This window comes from Cupressus sempervirens, chromosome 3 (assembly GCF_028749045.1).
Source record: "Cupressus sempervirens isolate cs-2001-9-10 chromosome 3, ASM2874904v1, whole genome shotgun sequence".
Lineage (NCBI taxonomy): Eukaryota > Viridiplantae > Streptophyta > Pinopsida > Cupressales > Cupressaceae > Cupressus > Cupressus sempervirens.
Window position 1 is genome coordinate 39,479,536 of NC_143120.1, and position 23,778 is coordinate 39,503,313.

The 23,778-nt window shown below is 35.0% G+C and overlaps 1 protein-coding gene across 3 annotated transcripts in view; it reads right to left on the minus strand.

The window, feature by feature from the left end:
- The window catches only part of LOC149564681 (Exostosin family protein), an 86,681-nt gene that overhangs the window by 38,295 nt on the left and 24,608 nt on the right, over window positions 1–23,778 (minus strand). The window contains exon 3 of one of the 3 annotated variants that reach the window (XM_089818227.1): window positions 5,652–6,019. The exons of the other annotated variants lie outside the window; for them this stretch is intronic. The gene's annotated coding sequence lies outside the window, so the exon portion shown is untranslated. Of the gene's footprint in view, window positions 1–5,651; window positions 6,020–23,778 lie in introns of those variants that run through there. 3 annotated transcript variants of the gene reach the window in all.

Sequence of the window (23,778 nt, forward strand, 5' to 3'; positions counted from 1 at the left end):
TGGAACAATTAGAAGCATTACTAACTAGAAGATTCCACAGAGGCAACGAAAAATTCAAAGGTAAGTTGTCTATCATTTGTTTCAATTGCAATGAAGTAGGACATATTGCTGCAAGGTGTACATAGAAAAAGGAATACAAGGAAGGCAACAAGTACAAACATAGAAGAGAAGATAATAAGAGAGATTACAAAGACAAAGACAAGAAGTGCTATATTGCCGAAGATTTTGATGATAATGATGATGAAGTCATTTATGTGGCCATGAAGGACCAATCTGATGAAGAAGAGCCTATAGCTCTGGTAACATGTATGAACAACAATGACAGATGGATCATAGACCGTGGATGCTCACATCACATGACAGGAGACAAAAGTAAGTTTGTTAACTTTATTCAGTATGATGGAAATAGTGTTAGATTTGGTAATGATGCTCCATGTCAAATCAAAGGAAAAGGTTCTATTAAGCTTACAAAGAAAATTTCATGTGATAATGCATACTATGTTGAAGGACTAAACTACAATTTGCTAAGTGTCTCATAGTTAGGCAATGTAGGGTGCAAAGTAGAATTTGAAAATAAAATTGCAAAACTCTATGATACTGATGGTAAATTGATAGGAAAAGGAGATCAAACAAGAAGTAATCTATTTTATCTTGATATGGAAAATGCTTCTTGTCTTGTTGCAAAATTTGATGATGTGTGGTTATGGCATAGAAGGCTATGTCATGTCAACTTTGATAATCTGATCAATATCAGTAAAATGAAGAAAGTTAGAGGTTTACCTAAACTGAAGAAGCCTGACAATATCATGTGCAAACAATGTCAGCTAGGAAAGATGACCAAGTCAAGTTTCAAGAGTAAAAACTATACATCTAAAAAAATATTTGAGTTTGTCCATGCTGACTTATGTGGTCCAATAGAAGTACAAAGCTACAAAGGAGATAAATATATAATGTTGTTTGTTGATGACTATTCCAGGATGATGACTGTTATGTTCATAAAGAAAAAATTTGATGCTTTTCAAATGTTTAGGTGGTATGTGGCTAGAGTTGAAAAAGAAATAGGAAAAAGTTTGAAATTTCTGAGATCAAAAAGAGGTGGTGAATTCACATCAAATGAATTTGACACATTTTGCAATGACAAAGGAATCAAGAGACAAACATCAGTGCCTAGAACTCCCCCACAAAATGGAATTGCTGAGAGAAGAAATAGATCTGTGATTGACTTTGCCAAAACATTAATGATGGAAAAGTTTGTTGCTATAAAATATTGGAGAGAAGCTTCAAGTGTGGATATTCATACACTAAACTGAGTACAAGTCAAGAAAGGTACAAGTGCAACACCTTTTGAATTATGGTATGGTCACTCACCCAATGTAAAGCATTTCAAAGTATTTGGTTGGAAATGCTTTATCTTTAAAGATGCTAGAAATGAAAAATTTGATGCAAAAAGTGATGAAGGCATATTCCTTAGTTACTCCACTAGAAGTAAAGCATATAAATGTTTAAATACTAACACTGAAAAAATTGTTAAAAGTGCAAATGTAAACTTTGATGAGCATACAGATGTCCAAATTGAAAAACCAAAGAGAATGGATGACTACAGAACCTTTATGTATTCTTATGAAGGAATGTCTGTTGACGAGGATGCTATCAATCAAATTGAGATTCAACAACAAATTTCAATTTCAGCCGAGTCACAACCAGTAAATGTCAAGCTGCATTGAAAAGCTGAGTTACAGAATGAAGCAAATACACATTTTGGCGCTGAAATTAGTACACATGAAAGAGATGTAGAACTAACTAGCAACGAAGTGCATAGTGACCTTGAATCTGAAAGATAAAAAATGGAAACAAGGACAGAACCAAGATTATCCAAATATGTAAAGAAACATCACCCTATTGAACAGATAATTGGTGACAAAGATGCAAGACCAATGACAAGGAATAGAATAAGAAATGAATCATGTTTGTTAAGAAAATTTGAACCTAAAACAGTGTATGATGCATTACAAGATGGTGACTGGTATAAAGCTATGGAAGAAGAGATTGATCAAATAAAGAAGAATAAAAGTTGGAGTTTGGTTCCCAGACCTGTTGACAAGAATGTGATTGGTACCAAGTGGGTATTTAGAAACAAGCTAGATGAGAATGGTGAGATTACTACAAACAAAGTTAGACTAGTATGTAAGGGTTATGCTCAAGAAGAAGGATTAGACTATGGGAAAACATTTTCCCTTGTTGCTAGAATGGAAGGAGTAAGAACTTTACATGCATATGCTGCATATAAAGGTTTTTAAGTCTATCAGATGGATGTAAGGTCTACGTTTTTGAATGGAATATTGGAAGAGGAAGTCTATATTGAACAACTAGAGGGATTTGTTGATAAGAACAACAGGGATATGGTTTGTAAACTACATAAAGCACTCTATGGTCTAAAAAATGCACCTAGAGCATGGTATGAGAGACTTCACAAGTATCTAGTGCAAATAGGATTTGAAAGAACTGATGATAACAGGAACATGTACATCAAATCAAAAGAAGGTAAGGATATTATTGTATCTGAAATCTTTATGGATGACATAGTGTTTGGAGGAAAGGAAGTGCTTTGCAAAAGTTTTGCTGACAAAATGAAACATGAGTTTCAGATGTCTATGTTTGGAGAGATCAAATTTTTGTTCGTTTGCAAGTACATCAACTAAAACATGGTATATCTATGACACAATCAAAGTACATCAAAGAGATACTTAAAATATTCGGATTGGAAGACTCCAAACCAGTCAGCACACCAATGGCAATAGGACATAAGCTATCCAAAAATGATGTATCAACTAAAGTCAATCAAACAATGTACAAATCCATGATTCAAAAACTATAATATGTTGTACTTAGTAGACCAGACATAGCATTAGGAGTTGGAATAGTGGCTAGATTCTCTGCTAATCCTAAAAAAAATCATCTCATAGCAGTAAAAAGAATAATGAGGTATCTCAAAGGAACTGATTATGTTGGCCTCTATTATAAAAAGAATAAAAAGTTTGAGCTCAATGTGTACATAGATGCAGATTGGGGAGGCAACATTGATGATAAGAAAAGCACAAGTGGAGGAGCATTATGTTTAGGTAAAAGACTAGCTACTTGGACTAGCAAGAAACAAACATGCACATCTCAGTCCATTGTAGAATTAGAATATGTGGCAGTAGCAGTCAATTGTACAAACATTGTGTGGCTCACACATCTATTGAAAGGAATGAAAGAAGAGGTAACCGAACCTATGATATTTTATTGTGATAATACAAGTGCTATAAACATATCTAAGAATCCAGTAATGCATGCAAAAACCAAGCATATTACAATCAAGTATCACTATGTCAGAGAATTAGTAGAAGGCAAACAAGTGAAGATGGAGTACATTCACACAAAGGAACAAACTATAGATATCTTCACCAAACCATTGCCCAAGGATGCTTATGAATATCTTAGAAGCAATTTGTGGGTAATGCCCTTAACTCAAGTAGTTTAAAACAACAAAGAAGTTGCCTTGCATCAATAGGAACAAATCATTGAAATATCAGAAGAATGATGCAGAGGATGACAGCAGGAGTAGGAACTCCAAATCAGTCAGAAGCATGGTGACAGAGGGAGAAAACATGAGATGTAAAAATTATATTTCGCATGTTAAAGATGCTACATCTTTGGCATTTATGTCAAAGAGGGAGATATACGTAGAAAACTAATCAATACAAAGTAAAAAGGATATATATATATATATATATATATATATATATATATATATATATATATATATAAGAGGGAGATTTATGAGAAACTAAAAGATAAAGATATGGAAATATATGAGATCCGTAGTAAAGGATGCAACAATCAAGAAGGAAGCAGAAAGTAGCAAAAAATGTATATAATTTTGGTGGTAACTAAGTTGATTAATTGATCAGTTTGGTTTTCCATCAATGCCAAAGAGGGAGATTGTTGGAAATGATTGAAAAGCTCATGAAGGAATGACAATTGTTTTAGTGATCCAAATACTATAAGTTGGTTGATTGACAAGGAGGTGGCAATCAATAAGATGTAACCAGAGCACCTAGAGAAAGGTTGAAGTTATGATGTTGTAATGAAGTACAAGGATCAGCTAAGCCATTGATGAAATAGTGTATTGATGGCATACTCTAAGACACAAAGGATGGACACACTAAGACACATGATGTAAGGATTAGCTAAGTTCTAGTTAGTGTCGAACAGATTCTCAGTTGAAGCCGAACAAGTTCAACTTAGTGTGTGTTGAGTGATCTTCATGTGCCGAGTGAAGATCAAGTGCCGAGTGATTTTCAAGTGCTGAGTAGTCTTTAGGTGTCGAGCAAGAAATAGGTGCCAAGTGAAAATTACAGGTGTCAAGCAAGATATAAGCGCCGAGTAACACAGAAGGAGCCGAGCATCAGTAAATCAATAATGTCGAGTTGCTGCATGATTTTGAAAATTGAAGATTCGCCATATCTGAGCCGACATGGTAGTTCTCTAGAATTTATTGAATCAGATAGAAGATAAGAATGATGAGTTGGTGGCACAAAACACTATGTAAAATATTTTTGGCAAAAACAATTGGATTCTAGATGAAGTTTCTAGATGAGAGCAAGATATGGGATAGATACATTGTATCCTACCTAATCTATTGAAACCCTAAAGTTGGAAAGGGAAAATCGAGCAGGAAAGGTATCCCAGATTTCTATTTAAGGAGTCATAAGGTCACAAAGCAAAGTAGAGATGGTCAAGCATGAAAGCATGAAGTGCTGAAGAAGGTGCTAAGGTGGAAGAGAGCACAGATACTCTATTTCGATAGGTGACCATAGATATGATTGCATTGGTATGATGAGTAAAAAGACTCAAGGTGACGAAGCTTGAGATGACAAGCTTTCAGAGCTGAAGTGATCAAAGCCAAGCAAAGGATTGAACTGAAGTGTGATCTGTAATCTGCAAGATATGTTGTAAGTTGTATCAGATCAAAAGCCATTATTGTTACTCTCTAGCAATTGTAATAGTTTAAATAAATCCTATAGACTTAGGTTGGTTTAATAGCCATGATGTAAATCCTTTAACAGGGTGACATTCCAAGTGAATGTTCCAAAGTCCTTTGACCAGACCCATTTCTAATAGTATGGTGAAATCCTCTAACAAGGTCACATTTAACAATGTGTTGTAGCCTTTAACAGGGCAGGCTTTTAATAGGGCAGACCATCAAAAGTGGTTGAAATTAAATGTGCAGTTATTTTGTGGGTATCATCCCCACTCCAGTTTTACCTTCTTATTCCTAGAGGGTTTCTGGGTTATCAAATTCTTAGTGTTATGGTGTGATGCATGTTTACTTTTCATGATTGTTTAATGATCAATTGCATGCATGATAATTTGATTTATGTGCCATTAAGAATTTGAAGAAAAAGTATTATTAGGGCATTTGGACCTTGGATAACTGATTCACCGCCCTCCCCCTCTCTCAATTATTCTAAAGAATTATAACACCTTCCTCATTTTTCTATAATAATATTGCAGCAACAGTGTGAAATGAGGTAAAATAAAATATATGCATTGGTTTATCATAATTAGGTTCTCTAAGAATTGGGGCATCTTTAATAGCTTGCTTGATCTTCTAGAATGCAATACTAGGTTCACCTTCCCATTTCATCTCAAACACTTTCTTTAACATCCTTGATATAGGCCTACTAATATCTGAAAAGTTAGTCACAAATCTTCTAAGAAAGTTGATCTGTCCAAAAAATGACTGAATTCCCTTAACACTTTTAGGTTTCTTAATCTTGTCTATTGCTTCTACCCTTTTAGGGTCAATCCTCACTCCATGCTTACCAACTAGATGTCCTAACAACTTTCCTTCAATAACACCAAAATTACATTTCCTCAAATTTAAAGATATACCATACTTAACGGCTCTGATAAATACCTTTTCCAAATGCATGCAATGATCATTCTCATCCTTGGAATAAGAGGTGAGGTCATCCTGATACACAACCAAAAATTTATCAATAATATCAGAAAAAGCCCTGGCATTAGTAAGCCTAAAAGGCATCCTAACAAAAACATAAGTACCCCTGGAGTAGTAAAAGCAATCTTGAATTGTTCTGATTCTTTAACAATCACTTGATTTAACCTAAAAATCCATCCATCATAGACATAAGCTCATAACCAATGACCCTTTGCAACATAGCTTCCCAATTTGGCAACCCATAATTATTCCTTAATGAAGATATATTAAGATTCCTAAAGTCAACACATAACCTTGTGTCTCCATTCTTCTTCCTAACATGAACTAAATTGGATACCCAAGAAGAATATCTGATAAGCTTTATGATTTTTGCATCTCTTAATTTGATTAGTTCCTCTTGCATTTTGGGAGCCAAAGTTGGATTTATTGGCCTTTGTTTCTGCATAAAAGGTTTAGCATCTGATTTCAAAGGGATCTCATGCTGAAATAGATTTTCCCTATAGGCTTTTAGGTCATCATATGACCATGCAAACACATGTCTATACTACCTTATAAGGTCTATCAGTTCTTTCCTAATTTTAGGAGGCAATCTCTTACCAATGTATACCTTTTTTTGTGTTTCCTCAGTTCCCAAATTTACCTCCTCTAGATCTTTAGCATTATATTCACTAATATTCATTTGTGACCTACCTTGGTTGTCAAAAATAGTTTCTAAAACAACTAGACCCTTTGGGATTTTGTTTGTCTTCAATTGCACAACTTCCTACCCAAAAATAGTATCTTTTCCATTTATTTTATCTATATAGGTTGCATAATCAATTTATTGTCCTGACAACATATTCTCACAATTCAAAAATCTTAAAATATCCTTATCATCTTCGAATACTTGTCAATTCTAAACATTATCAAGGATAGAGGGCCTAGTTTGAATCTCAATTTTAGACACACCAGCAAATGTGATATCATTAGGCTTTATTGCTATATTTGCTAGTAAGTATACCATCTTATTATTAGTCCTATCTTTCCAAATTATCCTAAATGCATCAAAACATTCAATCATATCCCATACAACATTTCTATATTGCTTTAATCTTTTTTTCTTTGACACATAAGCATTTCTTACTTGGGATACAACCAATTCAAAGTCTCCTATAACATGTAAACATTTTATCGCATGCTTATGAGCTAGTCTAAGGCCTAATAGTAAAGCCTCATACTCTGTTATATTATTGGTACATGGGAAACTTAAAGTAAAGAAACATTTGTATGTTACCCCTATTGGAGATATCAACAAAATGCTTGCACTAAATCCATCCTTGCAACATGCACCATCAGAAAACATGGTCCATAAATCACCTTTGTCTATCTTTGTGTCAACTTCTACTTCCATCTAAGACTTATGCTTGGATTTCTTCAAAGTCAAAACCTCAGCTCAAAATGCATTAATATCTATATCCACAAAATTTATCATATTGTCCTCTACATCTTCTTCTATCATGTATACACTTTTAGGCTCCCTATTTACTATTATCAAATTCCCCTCAATGTTAAAAGTAGCAAATGATAAGTCACATTGTAGATTCCCTCCCATGGTAGCACTCTATTTTCTAGATAACAATATGTCATACTAAGGTGGGATGTCAACAACTAATACACTCATATAAGTTCTTTGTCAAGATAGGCTGTTAGTCTATATGGTAAAGAATTAATAGTACTTATGATTGTCACTTCTCTTTTATCCATAGCACAACATCTCCCTTGAGTAGTATCTACCTTCAAACCTAATTCCTTCATTATTTCAAAAGGCATCATAGTATTGGAAGCACCAAAGTCAATCATGCAATTTTTTTATGTTTTACCATTTACTAAAATACTTAAGAAAAATGGCTCAACATTTTCCAAACATTGATTTATAGAATTATCCAAAAACATCTGAGGATTTTGAGACACAACTACTTCAGCTTCATTGTCCTTTACCTTTTCTTTACTGCTTTCCTTGTGACTATGATTTTCATTACACTCATGTTTCACATTTATACCAGTATTTCCCAACCATGCTAAAGCTTTATTTCTATGTTCAAGGATCCTTAATAATTCAGACAAGGGGACCTTGACTGTGATTTTTGATAACATTGTAGTCATATCTATAGAAGAATCTAATGGGTTGTCAATAACAACACTCCTTTTATCATGATGTTTATCAAAAGTATTTACAACACCTTGGTAATTATTGTCACATGTAGTGATTGCTTTTGGTACCTTCTCATCTGACTTCTTTGGAGTATTATTTAGAAACTCACAAGCCTTGAAATTATTCTCCTTCTTTGGTTCCCATTTTTTATTTGTAATTTTAACCTTCTTAGCAGGGATTTCTTTAGGCTTCATAGCTTCCCCTTTTTTAGTGTTAACTCCCTTTATAAACATACTAGCCACCTTGTCATTACCCTCCTTTTGAGCCATATTTCTAATTTTTACTTGAGCTATCATGTTTGTAGTCATTTGATCAATCTCTTCCCTAGTGGTCTTCCTTAATGTGACCTATTCTTTGGAACTTACCATATTACACACATTATCTTCAGCATCACTCTCATCAGAGATTACTTGCTATTGCACTTTATTCTGGAACTTTCTTTACTCATTTACATCTCTGTCATAACCCTCACAATAAAAATAATCATAGTGTGACTCAAACATGTTACACCCTACATCCTCATTATTTTCTTCATGTTCTTTACATTTTTCTACTACATTCTGATTTCCAGGGAAAGACAAGGCTACTGCACAAGATTCAGGAGCATGGGGTAATTGAAACACAAAGCAGCATATAGGTTCAGTAGTGAATTTAGGATCATCTACTAAATTTACAAAGTTTTTAGGTAAGGGATTAGAGGTGACCTTATTTTTGGTATTCTTGGGGGGAGGGACATTAGACTGACCATCTTTCCAGGTGGTAGTATAAGGGAATTTTTTCAACCTATTTTGTCTATTGAAATTCGATTGATAAGGGGTCCTAGTTTTAGTGGGATTCCTATCATTTTTTACCGTAGGGATATTTAGATTCTTTATAGCATTTATAACTTGACTTATCTCACTAGGCTCTTTCTTTTTTCCACCTCCACCCTTGTTATCCTCCTTTCTATTTCCCTTATTTCCAAAAAATATGGGGTCATCTCTTTTATTTTCTAGCCTTCCTAATATTCTCAAATTGTTTTCCACATTTATATCAATTTTGAAAGCATCTCTCAAGGTCCTAGGTTCTTTATCCCTAAGTTGGTATGCAATTTTTCGATCAAAAGCATTCAAATAAGTAGTCAAATAGATCTTGTCATCAACTCTCATGACTTGCATGAGCTTATACATTCTTTTTTGGAACCTATTATTAAATTTAGTGACAGATTCATTAGGTGACCTCTTAATATTATTGAATTCACTTAGGATATGGCTTTGATTATGTTTATCACCATATTGCTCTTTGAAGCAGTACTCAATATCCTTCCAATCAACAATTGATAATTTAGGAAGTCTTTTGAACCATTCTCTAGCATCTTTAGTTAATGATTGAACAAACAATTTCATAATAACATCCTCAACCTCAACCTCATAATCACTCATGATACCAAGAAAACTCCTCAAATGGTCTTCACAAGCGATAGCATTGTCCCCAGCAAATTTAGGCAACCTTTTCCTTATTTCTTGTGGGATGGAGTTAGGGTAACTAGGGATTCCATCAAAACATATTTTCCTATAACCTTTTAATTGGATAGGTCTTCTTTGTAAATCAATCTTAGGATGATGATCAATATCTTTCCTAGTGTTACCCATAGTATTACTAGTGCTAGCATCACCAATAGATTTTTTAAGATCTACTTTATGTGAAAATGAGGATAAGAAAGGAACAGGTACCTTAGTAGTATTTTGATTTGCATCATTAGATCCACCATCATCTTTGGGCATAACTGTAGATTTCCTCCTAGCATTCTCCAAGAATTTAATCTTGTTGTTTATCTTAGCTATGGTTGCTTCATTTTTTGCAATTTTCAATCTCTTAACCAAAGTATCATTTTCTTTCCTTTTCTTCTCTAGCTTAATATTAGAAAGTGACATGGAATCATGGATCTGAACAATCTTTGATTGTTCATTAATCTTAACACCAATCTCCTTCTGTTTCCCCTTATCTTTAGCCTCAATAGCATGCCCTATATCTTTTTCTTTGTTGTTGTTGGCTTCTAGAGCACTATAGTTTTTAATCTTTTGTATTACAGGTCCTTCTAGGTTCATATTTTGAGTTTCCAACAACTTTTGTTCTTGTATTTTAAGTTGTTCAACTTGACCTATAATCTCTGGTTTCCATGCATTAGCTACTATTTCATTTTTCTTCTTTAGGGTAGCAATTCTCCCAAGTAATGTATGCTTTTATTAAAAGGCTTTTGTAATCTTTTCCTCTCTTTCCTTTTACAATTTTTTATTTATGGCCTCTTTCTCAGCAAGCTGCATTCTCAAGACCTCAATCTCATTAGGATCTAGGATAGTAAACTCAGAAGTAGTAGTTTTTTCATCATTGAAACTCTTAGGATCTAAATGCTTTGGTCCTAGTCCTTGAGAATAGTCAGATAAGAAAGGGTTCGTACTTTTTTGAAAAATATTGTTGCTATTCCTTTTGTCTAGACTAGGTGTATTGTATAGCTCTATAGTTTCTTGGCATATTACTTTGGGTGTGCTAAAAATGTCATCACCAAACAGTCCAGGATGGGATCTATAACTTTGGCAAGATGATTCCCTTTCCACAACAAAAAAATGAACATTCTCTCCCCTTTTTCTTTCTCTTGGGGATTATCTTTTTTATGCATCTGAGATCTTTTCACAGCCCAATTCTATCTTCCCCTAGGAGGGAGATCAATTTGTAATTTGATTCCTCGATTTTTCCTCACATTTTCCTGTGTGTTCCTTGTATTTTCCATGATTTTGAGACAACAAACTTCAAGATAATGAGATTGGTTATTACCTTGTGAGTCACCACCCACCCTATCAGAATGGGAAAAGCTTTTGAATAGATCACAATTCTTTCACTAATAATCACAGACAAAATGCAAATAACCCTCGAGACCAAAAAAAAATTCTTATGAAAACACCTACCTCAGACTCTACCCAAGGGAAATACAGATCTTAAATGATATACTAATTTATGACATCTAAAGTATTATTTCCCTAGTAGAGTCACCATTTTGTTGGTGTTTGAAACTACTAAACAACAAAATGCTCAATACCAAAATGATAAAACTCATATAACCTAAGGATTAGCCAATTCCTATAATCAATTACATAAGTAAACCATTTAGACCCAACTTCAACAAAACCAAGGATGGTTTCCTACTCTTTAGGCTCTGGAAAACCAAGGTGGGTATACCTAGGGATGATTCTAATGCAAATTGTTGTATGAAAAATATCTTAGTTTCATTCTGATTCTCATCTTCTATCCTTAGGCACATACACAGTTTACCAATTTCCTTAATGCTTTCAAGTTTATATGCATCTCTCATAAGTAGATCTAGTCAAAATTCTCCTAGAGCTTACAAGTATTCCTAGAAATAGCAACTACCTAAGACTCAAAAATTAAATGTAAACGAGTGGTGACCAACATTATAACCTTGAACAAAATGAAATGAAAATGACGTTGAATTTATAATTATTCTAACATATAGAAGCAAAATTTTCTCTCAACCATCTTTGATTTATATGGCTAGTACCTTATCCGTTGGGAGAAAAGAGTCAAATATTGGAAAGAGATCCTATTCAATTAACTTGTAATTGAATTTATCAACTGTAATCACCTATTTCCATTCTTATGAGATATCCTTTTCATAAACTCATGAATTCTACTGATTTACTGAAGCATTTATATAATTCATTGAATTAAAAGCAACAATATATCCAATATACAACCCATCCAAACTGCATTCAATCAAATGAACTTTATTCAAATGATCTCAAAATTAATAAACTCATGAAATGGAGATAGAAAAATGGTGACACAGATCTAATGTAAATACCCTTTTGTATTATCTTTTTTTCTGACTAATGCAATAACCAATAGGAACTTAATGAAAAACCCATGAATTCATAATGATTCTATCATTTCTATTTGTCATTAGAAAAGTACATAACTAGAAATAAACTCAAAAACAACTACACATGACTAAGCCGACTTTACTTTCTTGACAATTGAAAACATACAAAATTTTTGAACAACCACAATGCCTTGAAAACTTATTTATATAACATGAGTTGCAACAAGCAAAGGGAAATTGTGATTGATAGGTGTCCTTTTTTTATAAGTAGTACAACCATTTTCAAAAAATCTTGGACACCTTAATTCAAAAAGAAACAACAAAAAATAGTTGGAGCATTAAATCTTTAACTTTGTCTTTTTCTCTAACTGCTCCCTATTGGTAAGGCTTTTATCTCTGTGATTGCTTCCCAGACAATGACTTCTCTCTTGGTGGGCCATTTATATGTCTTGGTTGTTGCTAGTTCACCAACATATTTCTACCACCTAGCATCAGTGATCACTTTCCCCTCTGTACTAAACCTATTCATTTTAGTTTCAATCTTGAATTGGGTATCAATTAGTTCATTGAAAACACATTCATCAATATCACCTTGGAAAATGGATGCCACCTATGGCAAGTCTATAATATGGTCAAAAGAATTAGATCATTCATTCAAATACTTTACTTTATTATTAGAATCAAGGACATAAAGAATTAAATAATGGAAGCCACTTGTTAACACTTTCATCTTATTCTGTATTGTTTCCAATTTTCCTATGAAAAATTGCAACAGATCTTTCACTTTGTCCATGCCTTCTTTTACAACAAAAAATTAATCTGACAGATCTGGCTTTTTTGCCAACAATGGTATTAATCTGTCAAAGAATTCCATACATGGTCCCTATTTGGAAGATTGGATCAAGCCATCCTATTGAATCCTTGCATACCTATTCTATAGATTGTAGATTGATGAATGCACTATAAGCATCTTGAGATATTCTCTTCAGAATACTTATTATATGGTTTAGTACATTCATCATAATATTTTTCTTAGTTGCACTGTCAGATTGAAGAGCTTTTGGTTCCTCGTAGGCTAACAAAAAGGAATCTCAACTGTGAAATTTGATCTTGATGTCCTTTTCAATGTTTTATTTTACTTGGCCATGTTGAATTTGTCCTTTTTTTTGAATTGGCATGACACCTCAATAGCTTTCTTTTCAAATTCTAGTCTTCTGCTCTTACGTTGAGTCCAAATTTTTCAATCTTCATAACCCCAGAAACACCCTTGGTGAACCTTTACAGTCATCCAGTGACACTTCAAAACATCCCAAGCATAGAAGCATTAGGATTTCTCTGGCAATGTATCGAAGTCTCCTTTACGCTCTTATGTAGCCCCTTACACTGTAGAATCTCAAGCTTCCTCAATAGGTACCTTTTTTCTTATGCCTCAAACCTTCCTCATATAAGTGCAAAGCCTTTTGCTACATCCTTCACTTTACCCTTTACACTAAACCTTAAAAAAATTCTTTACACTACTACACTCACTTCATTACTCAAGACATCATAACACTTTTCATACCTATCCTCTGGTCATACGATTAAGGCTTTACCCATGGATCTATAATGCCTCTTATCTTTTCTTTATTTCTTCTTTACACCTATACAAGTTCTCTTAACCTTGTAACATCAAAAAGTCTTTACAAATGGCATCTTGTTCTTGCATTTCTCCTTTCTCATAGAAGCGTAAAGCCTTGTCTTCATTCCTTTATCTATTCTTTTACGCTTATACACTTAGACTTAACTCGTAACCACAGAGAAGGAAAAGAAAAAGTTCTTCATTCATATGCTTACAATGCAATTTTAAAGGCGTAATGAGAAATTTCACCTTTCACTTATCAATGATCCAGATTGAATCTCAGAAAAATAGAAAAGACCATCATCGTTGATTTTAAGCACATGCAAAATGAAGAACTTAAGTCATCTGCCAAGTAGGTCGGGCCCATCTAATATGTATGATGTGTCACCACTTGATTCACTCCCATAAAGACCCATCTAACAACTCAACAGGTCCCACTTAGCACGATTATTGTTATAACATGGCTTTACAGTTATCCGCAAGTCTAAGAAGTGAAGGCGCGTAAACAAAACTGAACCTCACTTTCATTCTTATGAGTGCCTTTTACACGTAGACCCATAAAAAACTTTATGCCTTCTCATAAACCATCCTTTTATGCCATGTTGGTGTATTACACTCTTATGCAATTCATTAGAACATAGGTGCGTCAATCAAAACTCAATACCTTTCTGTTCCTCCGCTCAATTATTTAATCATAATCCTGTAAAGTGACATGATACATCTCCTTTAAAACCTTTTATGCTCATATGCTTAATACTTTAACGTATGACTGGGAATACCTTTTCAAACTCCTTTTGCTCCTCCGCTCATCTTATCACCATAAAGCCATAAGACCATTTCCAAAGCACAAAATCCTTTATGCTTCTTTGCCCACGGATCAATCATATGATCGGGGAACCTCAAAATGAATTTTTCTACTACTACGCAAAGCCATGATAAAATGCAATCACAAAAACATGAGCAAGATGGTACTTCATTCTTACATGATACCCTACACCATAAAACCGTAAAGGGAAAATATTAAGTGCTTTACAAACCCTTTTGAAAATTTGAAAAGAGACCTAGGGTTTTTACACACTTAGGGTATTTTAATGGCTATGTTGACGACAAACCTTGAGAATTTAATAGAATTCAAACAACAGATGAACTAGAGCAAGACTAGGGCAACCTAAAAATTTGAAAAATATAAGGAACGAAACCCTAATTTGCATAACACAATGACTTAATGATTTTTCACCCAAATTTTAGAATTTCCCTGCAGTGTGAAAAATTAGACCAACAAAAGAGACTTATGTTCATGTGACAAGAATGGAGGAAATCAAGATGTTTCTAAATTTTGCATCTCAAAAGAAATTAAAGGTTTATCATATCGATGTAAAAATTGATTCTATAATTGAGAGACATAAGAAGTGTAGATGGAGAAAACAAAACATTTCAAGCTATTAGATGATCTTGACATGGTTTGGAAGTTGAAGAAGACACAGTATGGATTGAAGAGAGGTCTCAAAGCTTGATATACAAGACTTATGATGCAAGAGGATCATGGGTTTTCTTGGTGACTAATTTAGAGGTCTTGGAGGAATGCTCGATAGTTGCTTTGGGGAGTACTTGGAGTGCCACTCGTTCAAAGAAAAGGTGCTCAACAATCCTAGAGGTGCTCGGTCATTGAAGGCACTCAACATACACTGGGAGCTCAGTGATGCTTGTTTGCAATATTGACCAAGTAGCTGAGTCAATGAAGGGACTTAGTAACCAAAGGAGTAGAACTCAACATACAATGGGGAGCTCAATTTATACTACATGGTTTGGTTGTTGTCTTGACTGAGTAGCTCAGTCAATGAAGGTGCTTGGTTATGCTTGGTGGAGTAGTTGATACTCAAAAGTGGTTTTTTGATGTTCGATCATGTCTTTATTTTACATTTTCTTGAAGTGTTTGTGTTTGATTTCTAGTGTGATATGACCTTGGCATTTAATATGGATGTAATAATTTTTGTTGTAAGTCAACTTGTGGCTTAAATGAACATTTAATGTAAAGGTTTATTTAATTTGTAATCATACTAAGCCAACCCATGGTTTAGTTGGGTATAAGTAGGGGGTATTGAGTCACTATTTAGTTTGGTATCCAACATGGAGAAGATGGAGTAGCTGAGTGAGTGAAGGTTACCTAAATATGTGGACAGAGCATCGAATGTGAGGCAGTTTACACATAGATCTTGGGTAAAATTTGAGAAGGGCTAGTAGTTGATGCTTGGGAAACAAGGAGATTTCTTGGTGGGCTTGTGAGCACAAGTTTAGATCTTCCTTGGAGGTTTCTACCAGAGTGTGGATCTGGACTAGCTAGGTTTTGGGTTGGATCTTGAGTGATCTTGCATAATCATTACTTTCTTTGTATTTGTTTGTAACCAGGAAGGCCTTACACCACGACACTTTGCATATAACCAGTTATTTTATAAATAAAGAGTTGTGCTTGGTATCAGATCTCATTTTGGTTTTTTTGTTTCCACTATGTGGTTATTTTTTGGGGGCTAGGACATCTCCAATGGGGATTATCTTGCCTCGCATTGTGTCACCTTGATAGGCATATATTAAAGAGAGGTTTAAAAAAAAGGTATTACTGATAGTAATATCTTGTTAATAACCAAAGTCCACACCTCACAACTGAGAGGTGGATGTGGGTGGGGGAGGGGTAGGGGTGGTGAATCAATTATGAGTAATAACTCTCAAATTTAAACTTATTAAACTGATAACCAATCAATAATATGACGATGCACAACAACAAGAAAGCCAACACCATAAACACAAGAATTTTTTTTCTCAAGGAAAACCATGTTAAGGGAGAAAAATTCAATGGGGATAATACCCACAATATCAATTAATACTATATAAGTATCTATGTTAAAGGATCTGATCCTATTAGGAGTTTATACAATGCATTTAGTATGTTGTCCTTGTTAAAGGACAAGTCCCTCTTAAACGAATAAGCCCTTGTGGTGCAGGAGCACCTAGGATAGGTATTTAGAAATAAAATAAGAATCTTGGAAAGACTTAGGAGTAATTAAGTCCTTAATTTTGACATCCTTGTGCAAGTAAAGAAATAATGAAGTGCATTATAGGCAACTTGGTGTTAACATGTTTCATTGGCAAAATGTTGTCAATTAGGTCCACAAGTGCAACAAGTTGTCTTGGAGGGCTAGTTAAGTGTAAGAGGGTAGTTAGGTATGTAAATGACATAAAAAATGGTCTAAATGAATTCTATGGTTTATTTGGATTCATAATGTGTAGTCTCATAAAGTCTAAAGTGTAAAAATGGAAAAATTATCAATTTTGCAAAAATTGCACATTGGCAATTTTGTAATTTTGCAATTTTCTTGTTTAAGAAGTTGCAAAAGTGGTTAGAAGGAACAAGGAGGTTACCAAATATTAGGATTTGGTTTATTTAGTTGGATAATTGGATGTTAAATCACTCCAAGTCACCATTGTACGGGTTGGAAGTTTTGAGGAGTATGGATGCAAAAGAATTTGTCAAAAGTTCTGGCAATTTTGAATAAAGAGAATGGATTTGATTGTAGAGTGATTGATCTAGTCTTCTAGTGTTTAGTTTCGGTTCCTAAATCTTGGTTACTTTCTTTTTTCTTTGGTTTGAAGTTTTTGTCAATATGTTTGTGTCTGCAATAAATATTTTTGGAAATTGCCCATTTGTTGGCCAGTACTCGAGCAAACTTTACAAAATGGTGTCTACCAGCATTCCCCATGGTTGGAATTCTCTGAAACCTTGATAAATTCTAGTAGAAACATTGGTCTTTGTAACATAGGAAGGATGGAGAAGGAAGTACAATTCCAAGGCTAATCCTTGCAAGCCCTAGGAAAGACTAGGTTGTTCTTGGCTAGAAGTTGAAACAAGGAAGGAAACTTTCTTGCAAGGGAGAATAAATTTTGATGGAATGGGTGTAGTGGATGGAAAGAGAATAGATTAAATCTAATATAGGTGTAAGGAGAAGTGAGGGAAGTCTCTAGTATGGGAGAAAAGGAAAATCTACTTCAGACTGGTATAAAATGCTGAAAACCCTAGGAAACCCTCAAGAATTGGGTTCGGGCATCTAGAGTAATTTGGGAACTTAAGACCTTTGGATTCTTGAAGGACTCTGAAAAAGGTATCCTGATCTAGAGGTAGTTTGGGACCTTGTTTGGGAGATTTTTGCAAAAATCTAGAATTAGTCCATTAGGAGGGCTAATTGGGGCTACTAGGCCTAAAAATAAATTTCTTCTAATTTGAAGAGATCGTATAGGAAGCTATTGAATGGAATGTGAAAGATGGATGGAAAGAAATCAAAGACACTCTAGGAAGAACCTCCAACCCTTGCAATATAATTTGAGTCATTAGGGAGGCCTAGGAAGAAGCTACAAACTAGTATGCAAGCCTTAAATGTGTAGGTTGGTCTATGGCAAGTTGTCTCTAAGTGATTAGGGTTAACTTTTGTGTAAGTAGGGTTTTTTAAGGAGTGGGAAACATCTACCTACACTACCCTAGACTCTTCCTTTCAAATTGGTATCAGAGTACCTTTGATTTTGGGAGTTCTAAGTGTATGTCTGATGGTGAAGGGGAATCATCCATAAGATCCACCATGGTAACAAATGCAAAGTTGGCTAAGAAGTTTCAAGAATAGGATGAGGAAAAACTATAGTTGAAAGCAAATATAATAGCTTTGAAATCAATTCTTGAGAGAACAATTCACAAGATTGAGGCAGTGACCAACAAGGTCACCCAGCAAGAGCAGGCAGAAGCAACAAGTGTCTGAAGAAGATGAGGCACCCACACTTGATCTTGAAATATTTGAAGAACCATTTCTTAATGCAATCAAGGAACTAAATCAATAGGCCTTGGAAGGAGTGCCACTTTTTAGTGAAATTTTGGATACTAAGCATGTCCTAGAATGGTTGGAAGACATGGAAGAATACTTTGAGAGTGAAAATGTGACAAAAGCCCAAAAGGTGAAGGTAGCAAAAGAAAGGATGAGAGGAGCAGCTCTAACATGGTGGAAATTCAATCAAGATGAAAGAGTGAAAGAGGGAAAGAAACCCTATGCAAATTGGAAGAGTATGGTGAGTCAGATTCAACAAACCTACCTTCTAGAAGAATTTGAGGTGTAGTTGCACACAAAAAGGTAGAATCTCAAACAAAGAGATAATGACATGGCAAGTTATATTAAGGAGTTTCAGAAACTTTGACTAAGATCCAAAGTGCAAGAGGTTGAAAGCATTAAAATTGCAAGGTATGTTAATGGATTGAGGTGGAACATCCAAGAGGAAATTTAGTTATGGACTCCTAATATAGTGCAGAATTGTTACCAACTAGCATTTAAGGTAGAGGAGAAGTTGCAAGACTTCAACAATAGAAATAGAGGCAAAGGTAGAGAGTAGAGCAATCAAAGAGGAAATTTTGGGGGTGGAAGAGGCCAAACCACTAGACCCCAAGGGGATAGTAAGCCAAATGAACAAAGTGGCTCAATAATTCCAAGTGGTGGATTCAATCAAGGAGGCAGAGGTAATGGTAGTTTTAGGGGCATAAATAGCAGTCAAGGTAGAGGTCCCTCATACTTTACCACAATGAAGTGTTACAATTGTAACCAACTAGGGCATCCCTTATATAGATGTCCAGAGAAGACTTCTACCTTAGAAGAAAGAAAGGTGGTATGTTCAAGAAGACAGTGGAAGCAAGAAGGCAGGTGATCTCACATTAGATTCAGATGGACACTTATTAGGGAACCCATGAAGGAGGATACAAGACAAAGAAGAGCACTCTTTAGGGTCAAGTGCAAGGTGCAAAACAAGGTATGTAAAGTTATCATTGACTCTGGGTCTATTGATAACATAGTTTCAGGGGAAGTAGTAGTAAAACTAAAACTAAGAAGACTTACTCATGCCAATCCTTATAGAATCACATGGCTAAATAAGGGTCATCATGTAGAGGTAAACGAACAAGCATGGGTTAACTTCAATATTGGTAGGTATAAGGACATAGTTCTCTATGATATACTACCCATGGATGAATGTCATCTCCTTTTAGGGAGGTCATGGCAATATGGTAGGGAACCTCAATATGATGGTAGGAAAAATGTTTACAAGTTCAAGAAAGGAGAGGAGTCTTATACCATTCAGTCCTTGTTAGAGGGAGAAGGCACACAACTGGTGGGACCTAATGTCCTAATGGTAGGAGAGAAAGAATTCCTCAACACTATGAAGGAAGGAGAGGGAACAGGGAATGCCATCATTCTCAAACCTCAGAATGCACAAATCACAGTCAGATCACAGTTGCCTAAGGAAGTGCAAAATCTATTGGATCATTTTGAAGATATTGTAAGTGATAGGAAACTAACATTTCCACCTAAGAGGGCTATTATTCATTAGATAGATTTCATCCCTAGAAAAACCTTGCCTAATAAAGTAGCATATAAGATGACACCTAGTCAACATGAGGAGATAGCCAAGAAAGTGCAAGAATTTCTAGATCATGGGTTGATAAGGAAGAGTGTGAGCCCATGTGCAGTGCCAACTGTTCTAGTGTCAAAGAAGGGAGGTACTTGGAGAATGTGTACATATTCAAGGGCAATCAATAAGATAATAATTAGTTATAGATTTCCAATCCCAAGAATTGAAGATTTACTTGATTGCTTGGGAAATGCAAGGTACTTCACCAAAATTGACTTAAAGAGTGGATATCATCAAATAAAATTAAGGAGGGAGATGAGTGGAAGACAACTTTTAAGACTAATGAAGGGTTGTATGAGTGGCTAGTAATGCCCTTTGGTTTTCCAAATAGCCCCTCCACATTCACGAGGCTCGTGAATGAAGTTTTTGTCGATTATTTGGATAAGTTTATTGTCATTTATCTTGATGATATCTTGATTTTTAGTAGCTTTAAGGAATAACACTTAAGACATTTGAGTCTTGTTTTACAAAGGTTGTTTGATGCCAAGCTAACCATAAATTTGGAAAAGTGTGATTTTATGAAGGAAGAATTGGTCTACTTGTGTTTTGTCATCTTACAAGGACAACTCAAGATGGATCCTAGCAAGGTGGAGGCAACACTTAGTTGGCCAACACCCAAGATTGCCTCAGAGGTAAGGAGCTTCTATGGCTTAGCACAATTTTATAGAAATTTCATTAAGCAATTCAGTCATATATATGCACCCTTGTTGGAAACCATTAAAGGTGGGATTAGAGCCAAGTTCAAGTGGACTACTACTAGGAATTTTGAATGACTAAAACAACATATTGCCACTCAACCAATCTTGGTCTTGTCTAGCTTTGAGAAATTGTTAACTGTTGAATATGATGCTAGTAATCTTGCCATTGGAGCTATCTTAGCCAAGAGGGTAAGCCAATTGCATTTCATAGTGAAACATTGAATGAAGTAAAGAGGAAGTATTCTTCCTATGACCTTGAGATGTATGCCTTGGTCTAAGCCTTCAAGAAATGGAGGCACTACCTAATGCCTAAATAATTTGTTGTTTATTTAGACAATTAGGCTTTAAGCTTTCTAAATTCCCAAGATAAACTAAGTCACAAACATATGAAGTGAGCGGAGTATATTTAAGCCTATACATTCATTATAAAGCATTAAAAAGGCAGTGTAAAAAAAGTTATAGATGCACTTAGCCATAGGTTGCTAACTATTGAAGAGGTACATATTAGGAGTGTGGGAATTGAGAGCTTCAAATAGCTATACCCTAATGATCCAAACTTTTCCAAGCCATATCATGTTTTTACTAATTACACTAACCATTTCCATCATGAGTTTTTTGATTTTACCTTATGGGAAGGACTCTTGTTCAAAGGCAATCAACTATGTGTCCCAAAGGGATCCATCAGAGACAATATGATCCAAGAGAAGCACAATGGGGCTTTAAATGGTCATTTTGAAGTGCACAAGACAATGGATCTGGTTAAGAGGTTTTATTACTAGCCTACCTCGAGCAGAGATGTGAAAATATATGTGGAAAGTTGCATGGTTTGTCAAAAAGCCAAGGGAGTTGCCACTAATGAAGGACTATACCAACCATTGCCTATTCTCCAAAGACCTTGGGAATGTCTAAGCATGGACTTTATGGTGGGATTTCCTAAAACCAAGTAGGGTTTTAATAGTATCTATGTAATTGTTGACAGGTTCAACAAAATGGCCCACTTTGTTCCATGTAAAACCACTCATGATGCATGTTCCATTGCAAATCTATTCTTTAGGGAAGTAGTAAGGATCCATGGACTTCCTCTCAGTATTGTGTCTGATAGAGACACCAAGTTTATGAATCATTTTTGGAAGACTCTATGGTACAAGTTAGGTATAAACCTATCCTTTGGATTTTCCTACCATCCTCAAATAGATGGACAGACAGAGGTGGTTAATAGGAGCCTAGGAAACATCTTGAGATGCTTGATCAAGGAGTATGTTTAGAGTTGGGATCACATTATTGCACAAATGGAGTATGCCTACAATGATATTGTAAACAAGACTACTGGGAAAAGTCCTTATGAAGTGGTTTATGGATTGTATCCTAGAGATATTCTTAAACTAAGGGACATGAAGGAAGGTGTAGAGGTCAGTGGAGTAGTTGAAGACTTTTTTCTCTCTATGAAAGAAGTTCATGATGCAGTAAAGAAAACTTTGGAGCAAAATATAGTGAAGATGAAGCAATTGGCAGATACAAGGAAGAGAGATGTTCAATTTATAGTTGGAGACTATGTCATGGTTCACCTTAACAAGCACAGGTTGTCCAAAGAAGAATATCACAAGTTACAGATGAGGAAGGTGGGCCCATGAAAGATTCTGCCCAAGTATGGAGCCAATTCATATCAAGTCGATCTACCTGCAGATATGGGCTTATCCGCTACTTTTAATGTTTCAAATTTAGTATCCTACAAGGGTCCCATTCCACCTTCCATTCCAATAGGGGATACATACTTTCAAGACCTTGTAGATACCTTTCCCAAGCCATCTACAAGCCAATCACAAGCTGAGAAGATATTGAGCTCTAAGGTAGATAAGGTGACTATGAACAAAATATACATGAAGCATCTTGTGAAATGGGTTGGAAAACTAGATAGTGAAGCCACTTGGGTTCTAGAAGGAGACTTCAAGAAGTAGGGCATTGATCCTTCTCTAATTCCCTCTTAAAGTCCTAGAATGACTTTTGGCTCATTAGAGGAGAATGGTACATGAGCACCTAGGATAGGTAGTTAGCAATGAAATAAGAGTCTTGGAAAGACTTTGGAATAATTAGGTCCTTAGTTTTGAGGTCCTTGTGCATGTAAAGAAATAATGAAGTACATTATAGGCAACTTGGTGTTAACATGTTGCATTGACAAAATGTTGTCAATTAGGTCCAAAAGTGCCAAAAGTTGTCTTAGAGGACTAGTTAAGTGTAAGAGTTTAGTTAGGAATGGAAATTACCTAAACATGGTCTAAATAACTTTAATGGTTGATTTGGATTCATAATGTGTACTCTCATAAAGTCTAAAGTGTAAAAATGTAAAAAATGTCAATTTTGCAAAAATTGCACATTGACAATTTAGCAATTTAGCAATTTTCTTGTTTAAGAAGTTCTAAAAGTGATTAGAAGGGACAAGGATGTTACCAATGAGTAGGATTTGGTTTAGTTAGTTGGATAATGGGATGTTAAAGCCCTCCAAGTCACTATTTTATAGGTTAGTGTTGAAATTAGTTTAGGATAACTTAGAGAGGGGGGGGGGGGGGAGGGATGTGTTGGGTAATCAATTATCCAAGGTCCAGATGTACAAATAACACTTTTCACAGCTTAGTGAACCCATAAAACATTTATACTTATGCATACATCCATAAGATTATGCAATCACTCAAAACTTGCAGCTTACTATAAAATCAATTTGCAGAAATGTAAAGCATGAAACATAATAGATTCATAAACACACATAACACAATGATTTACATGAAAACCCAATTTGGGAAAAACCACTAGTAACATGCTACTCCTTTTTTGCTCTTTTGAAGTGATGCCCTGTGAAAGGCTAACCTTATTAAAGGTTACAATACACATTGTTAAATGTGACCCTGTTAAAAG